This window comes from Phyllostomus hastatus, unplaced genomic scaffold (assembly GCF_019186645.2).
Source record: "Phyllostomus hastatus isolate PE091 unplaced genomic scaffold, TTU_PhHast_1.1 phas_scaffold_385, whole genome shotgun sequence".
NCBI classification, from domain to species: domain Eukaryota; kingdom Metazoa; phylum Chordata; class Mammalia; order Chiroptera; family Phyllostomidae; genus Phyllostomus; species Phyllostomus hastatus.
The window spans coordinates 6,906,047-6,912,046 of NW_025334026.1; the positions used below are offsets into that span (position 1 = coordinate 6,906,047).

Below are 6,000 nucleotides of genomic sequence, written 5' to 3' on the forward strand. Positions count from 1 at the left end.
TTCTCAACAGAAATTTTGCAGGCTAGAAGGGCTTGGCAGGACATATTCAAAGTGATGAAAAAAAAGGACCCACACCCAAGATAACCCAGCAAGGCTATCATTTAAAATTTAAGGAGAAAAGAAGAGCTTCCCAGACAAGGAAAATCTAAAGAACTTCCTCAACAACAAACCAGTATTACAAGAAATGTTAAAGGGACTTCTTTAAGATGAAGGGAGGAAAAGGACATAACTATGAATAATAAAATGGCAATAACAACATAACTATCAACAACTACTTTAAATGCAAATGGATTAAATGTTTCAATCAAAAGACATATAATGACTAAATGGGAAGGAAACAAGACCCTCACATATGTTCCCTATAAGAGACTCACTTCAAATTAAAAGATACACATAGAATGAAAGTAAAGGGATAGAAAAAGATTTTTCATGAACGAGGAAATGAATAAAAAATCTGAGGTAGCAATACTTATATTAGACAAATTAGATTTTAAAAGAAAGGCAGTAACAAGAGACTATGAAGTACCCAGCAATTTCACTTCTGGGTATTTAGCTAAGAAACCCAAAACACTAATTTGAAAAGACATATGTATCCAATTGTTCTTTGTAGCATTGTTTACATTAGTCAAGATATGGAAGAATAGATGGAAATAGTGTCCATCAATAGATGGATAAAGCAGAAGAAGTACAGCTTTCCAGAAGCTTCTGTGGGTTTCCCCAGCTCTGGGTACTTCATTCTGCATCATGCAGCCATTATGGGTCATCATTCCATGGTCGTGTTCAGTCTGAACACAGAATCTGGAAGAAAAGTTCAACTTTGAAATATCAATATAGCCAAGACTATTGCAGGTATCATCTGAACATGTTTGAAACCTAAGTCCATGATGAAGATGCTTTTGGACCCAAATGGAGGCACTGTCATGATTAAAGATGGCAATGCCATTCTTCAAGAGATTCAAGTTCAGCATCCAGTGAGTGGCCCAGTCCATGACTGAGATTAGCCAGACACAGGATGAAGAGGTTGCAGATGGGATCATATCTGTAGTAATTCTTGCAGGGGAGATGCTGTCTGTGGCTGAGCACTTCCTAGAGCAGAAAATGCACCTAATGGTGATGATCAGTGCTTGCCAAAGGCATTGGATGATATGATCAGCACCCTTAAGAAAATCAGTACACCCATTGACACCAACAACCAAGATATGTTACTAAACATTATTAACAGCTATATTACTACTAAAGCAAGCAGTTGGTGGTCTTCTTTGGCTTGCAACATTGCCATGGATGCTGTTGAAACTGTACAGTTTGAGGCGAATGAATGGAAGGAGATTGACATCAACAAATATACAAGGGTAGAAAAGATGCCTGGGAGCATCGTTGAAGACTCGTGTGTCTTATGTGGAGTCATGATTAACAAAGATGTGACCCATCCATGAATACAATGCTATATCAAGAACCCTCGTATTATGTTGTTGGATTCTTCTCTAAACATTCTCTAAACAGAAAGGAAAAGGACAAACTGACATTGAAATCACATGAGAGAGAGACTTCACCTGCATCCTCCAAATGGAAGAAGAGTACATCAATTGGCTCTGTAAGGACATTATCCATATGAAGCCCAATGTGGTCCTCACTGAAAAGGGCAAATCAGATGCAGCTCAACACTACCTCTTGTGGGCCAACATCACAGCCATCCATAGAGTCCAGAAGACAGACAGACTATTCACATAGCTAGAGCCTGTGGGGCCTGGATAGTCAGCTAACAGGAGGAACTGAGAAAAGATGATATTGGGACAGGAGCAGGCCTGTTGGAAATCAAGAAAATTGGATATGAGTATTTTACTTTCATCACTGAGTGTAAAGACCCCAAGTCTTGTACCATTCTCCTCCTGAGGGTGAGGTGGAAGAGTACAACATCAAGATCCTCTTGGAAGTAGAATGCAACCTCCAGGATGCCATGCAAATGTGCCACAACATTATCCTGGACCCCTAGCTGGTGCCAGGAGGTGGGGCCTGTGAGATGGCTGTGGCTCATGCCATGATAGAAAAGTCCAAGGCCATGACTAGTATAGAGTAATGGCCATACAGGGCTGTTGCCCAGGCCCAAGAGGTCATTCTTCATACCCTTATCCAGAATAGTGGGGGCAAGCCCCTTCTGTCTATTTTCCTCCCTTTGGGCCAAGCACACCAGGACAACTGTGAGACCTTGGGCATAAAGGGTGAGACAGGTGAACATGAAGAACTGGGCATCTGGGAACCACTGGCTGTGAAGCTGCAGACATAAGACAGCAGTGGAGATGGCAGTTATGCTGCTGTGGATTGATGGCATTGTCTTAGGCCATACAAAGATGGGCAATAACGAGGGCTGGCAAGGTGGGTTTCCTGATGCTGGCCAGGAGTGAGTGGTAGGCAAGGTGGCTTCAACACACAGAGCCAACAATTTCCGCCTTCCCTGAGCCAGACTGCCAGGAACACTGTGGATGCCTTTGTTTGAAGGGGTCAGGTTGAAGGGCAGCCCCAGGCCCTTTCTGTCCCAGCTCAGTTTGCAGAAGTCACTGACATGTAATTCTTCTCTATTGTAAGCTTTCCATTTTGTTTGCTTCTCATGAATAAATCTAAATCATTTGAAAAAAGTGTACCTATATACAATGGAATATTATTGATAAATGGGGGATTGGCGTAACCAGGTATGTGGAGTATAGACATCACTCAGGCAGCTGTGCAGAGAAGGCAGTGGCAGGAGCAAATCGTTTATGGGATTGCTGGAGACCCAAAGCAGGAGAGAAGGAGAAAGATGGAGAGGATGAATGAAGGCAGGAGATCCTCAGAAAGCAGAATCATGAAGATTGGTGAATAGAGTTAAAGGTAATGTCTGGGTTCCTGTTTGGGCAACAGTTGTTTCTGTTTGCGTTTCCCACAGTGGCAGAAATGCAGAAACAGGGTCACATTGGGGCTGAATTGTAATAAGATGCTTTTTCGACATGTTAAATTTGAGGTGTTTGTGGCCATCTTAGTGTAGACTCTAGTAGACAAATAAATATGTAAGTTACAGGCTTAGGGAAGGGTATAGAATGGAGATGGATATTTTGCTGTGACCATCAAATAGATGAAAGCCGTGTGAGGGGATGATTTCACCCAAGGAGAGGGTGTGGAATAAAAAGACAAGAGGTGACAGGGTAAGGGGCACAACCATTGCAGGGGTTGGAAGGGCAGTGTAGGCCTCCTGCAACTGGAGGGGTCAGCTTTCTTCCTCTTTCTTTCTTCCAGCCTCCCTCTCTTCTTTTCTTCCCTTTCTTCTTTTCTTCCTCCCTTCTTTGCTTCTTTCTCTTGTTTCCCCTTCGTTGCTTTCTCTCCCTTCCTCCTTTCTTTTCTTCCATTCTAATTCTTCAAAATTAAGCTTGACAAGTTCAGATTGGGTGGTAATGGTTGCCTGTGTGAGGACAGCATAGGAGTGGGGTGACTGGGGCAGCTCAGAGGGGTCAAGTGACTGGCCATATATATGTATATATACACACACATGTATTCACTCCCTTGTGTGTGTATATATATGGAGAGAGAGAGAGAGAGAGAGAGAGGAGAGAAAGGATAATGGGAGCCAGGTTTCTCACTGTTAACGAAGAGAGGTATAAATATGGTGGAAAGGGGAAACTAGAATGAGCCCTTTGATATTGGCTTAGAATTGGAATGGTGTGTATAAATTCATGCTTTGTAATGTAGAGAGGTATAGATATGAAAATGTGTATGTGGGTGGGTGTATACATACATTTACTCTCTGTTCTGTCCACTGAGAGGACCTGGGAACAGTGACATCCTAATGACGATGAATATATGAACATGTCTAGCACCCATATCTTGGCTTCTAAATACTGCTCCTCATTAAAAGACACCAAGACTGCTAGAAAAATGGCTAATTTCAGACAAGGCTTGGGCAGAGAATGTATAAAATGGATCTGGAAAATTCTGTTGTGAACAAAGTGTTCAAGTAATGATGAGAACATGTCAAAAGACATTGTGAATTAAAGGAACTCTCACTTGCAAATCTGAGATAATTTGACCATCAAAGTAAATAATAATAATAATCAGTTAAAATCAATAGAAAAATATAGGAGTTCATAAGTCCATAGAGATCTAATAATAAAAATAAATGAGAGGGGGGAGAAATTATTCTTAATATAGTAGAATATAAATGGACAACTGTAGAAAAAACCCAAGACGGACTAGGGACAGGATAGAGTCAAAGAAGTATGCATAGTGGGAACCAGAAGAAATGCATTGAGGAGGGTGTGGTCAATAGTGTTGACTACTACAGAGGGAGCAAGCAGAGTAAATTCTAGGAACTGTCTGATAGAGTCAAGTCCTGGAGATCAATTGGTGAGAATCAGACTGAGCCGTTGAGAAGGAAGGGAATGGGAAGTAAGAAAGTGGAAACAGTGAAGACAGGCAACTCACTGAAGAAATTTTACTCTGAAGTGGAGGAAAGAGTCAGGTAGCTGTAGGGGAACACACTGAGTTTAGGAAGGTCTTTATAAAATTGGAGAACTGTCAGTAGTTTAAATGATAATGGAAAGAAACTACAACAGAAAGACAGGTTAAATATACAGGAAAATGGAAAGAAAATTGCTAAGTGAGGTTCCAGAGAAGGCAGGAGGAGAGTAGATCCCCCAGGTGGGGAATTAGCACTTTCTTTGTAACCTGAGGGAAAGAGGGAGGAAAGGTGGAATATAGGATAGTATGCAGATTCAGGAGGCAAAAAGCTGAGGAAGTTTCTGTCTGATGGTTTCTGAGTTTTTGTGAAATCTGAGATGGGGGTCACTGACTGCAAGTGAGGGACAAATGCCTGAAATAAGGGACACAAAAAGCATAGAGAAGCATCTGGGGAACCTGGGAAATAAAAGGCTGGCTCAAGACATGCACACAACTCCTTGAAAGCATCCAGGGTTCAGTGGAGGGTGGCACTCTAGAAGTTAGTGGCCCCAAGCAGGGTCTTTCTTTTGTCCCTCTGAGACAGGGTCTGTAGATTTGGAGGCACCAGCTTCCTTTTCCTTCTTTCCAACCTCCTTTTCTTCTTTCTTCCATTTCTTTTCTTAGCAGGTGAAAATGATGTATCTTTTGCCAGCTATCAATCAATTGCCTCTCGGCTCCAAATCCACCCTTCATGGCCTGCTCTGCAAAGAGAGATGGGTCCTTTAAATGTTTCCTTTGCCAGCTGATGCAAATCAAACATTGTCAGTAGAGGGCGCTAGAGTGACAATGCAAAAGGGAGGGGCTTTTCTTTCAGTTTCTGGTATACTGACATTCACAGGTACAGTTTCCCAGTACCAGGCTCCTGAAGTGCATGCTGATTAGCAACACATGTTGGCCAGCAGTTTCCCCCTGCACCCACCTTGGGTGGTTTTGTAGCAGACTGTTTCTAGTGAGACATCTCTTCATCAACAGCTTAATCTAGGACCTGGACTTCCAGGAAGTTCCAGAGGGTGGATTTCTAGCACCCTCAGCCAGTGCTGCATAATGATTTCTCTGCCATTGAATATCCCCTGACTGTGCCCCCTCTAAGGAGGATTTGAATCTCAGCCCTGGGGAGGCGGTAGAGGTCCCTTCTTTGGGCACTCTATCTCAGCCTATAGATAGTACCTACTCCTTCTATCTGTTATTCTTATATTCTTCAAAATCTCCTATTGTTAGTAGCCAGCTCCTTGTTACTCTGATCCTTCATTATAATTATTCTTTATGTTAAACTTTACCTGTTCAACATTCATGCGTTTTATGTCTCCTAATTAGACCCTGAGAAATACAGAATTGGTAGCAGGAGTGGTACCAGGAAATAAACACACAAAGATGGGATTTGGAATGGGTTTGGCCAGGATTTTGCCCTTGAATGCAGTGCTCTTTATCAATGGAAAATGGAATGTGGTACTTTATGACATGAAGTGACATCAATCAATCCAGCTATTACTTATTATGGTGAAATGCCAACTGAAGCACATGCCTTAGATGCTAAGTGGC

At 42.2% G+C, this 6,000-nt stretch overlaps 1 pseudogene; it reads left to right on the top strand.

Annotated features, from left to right (window-relative positions):
* Window positions 1–722: 722 nt before the first annotated feature.
* On the top strand, window positions 723–2,399 carry LOC123806481 (annotated as a pseudogene).
* Window positions 2,400–6,000: the final 3,601 nt, after the last annotated feature.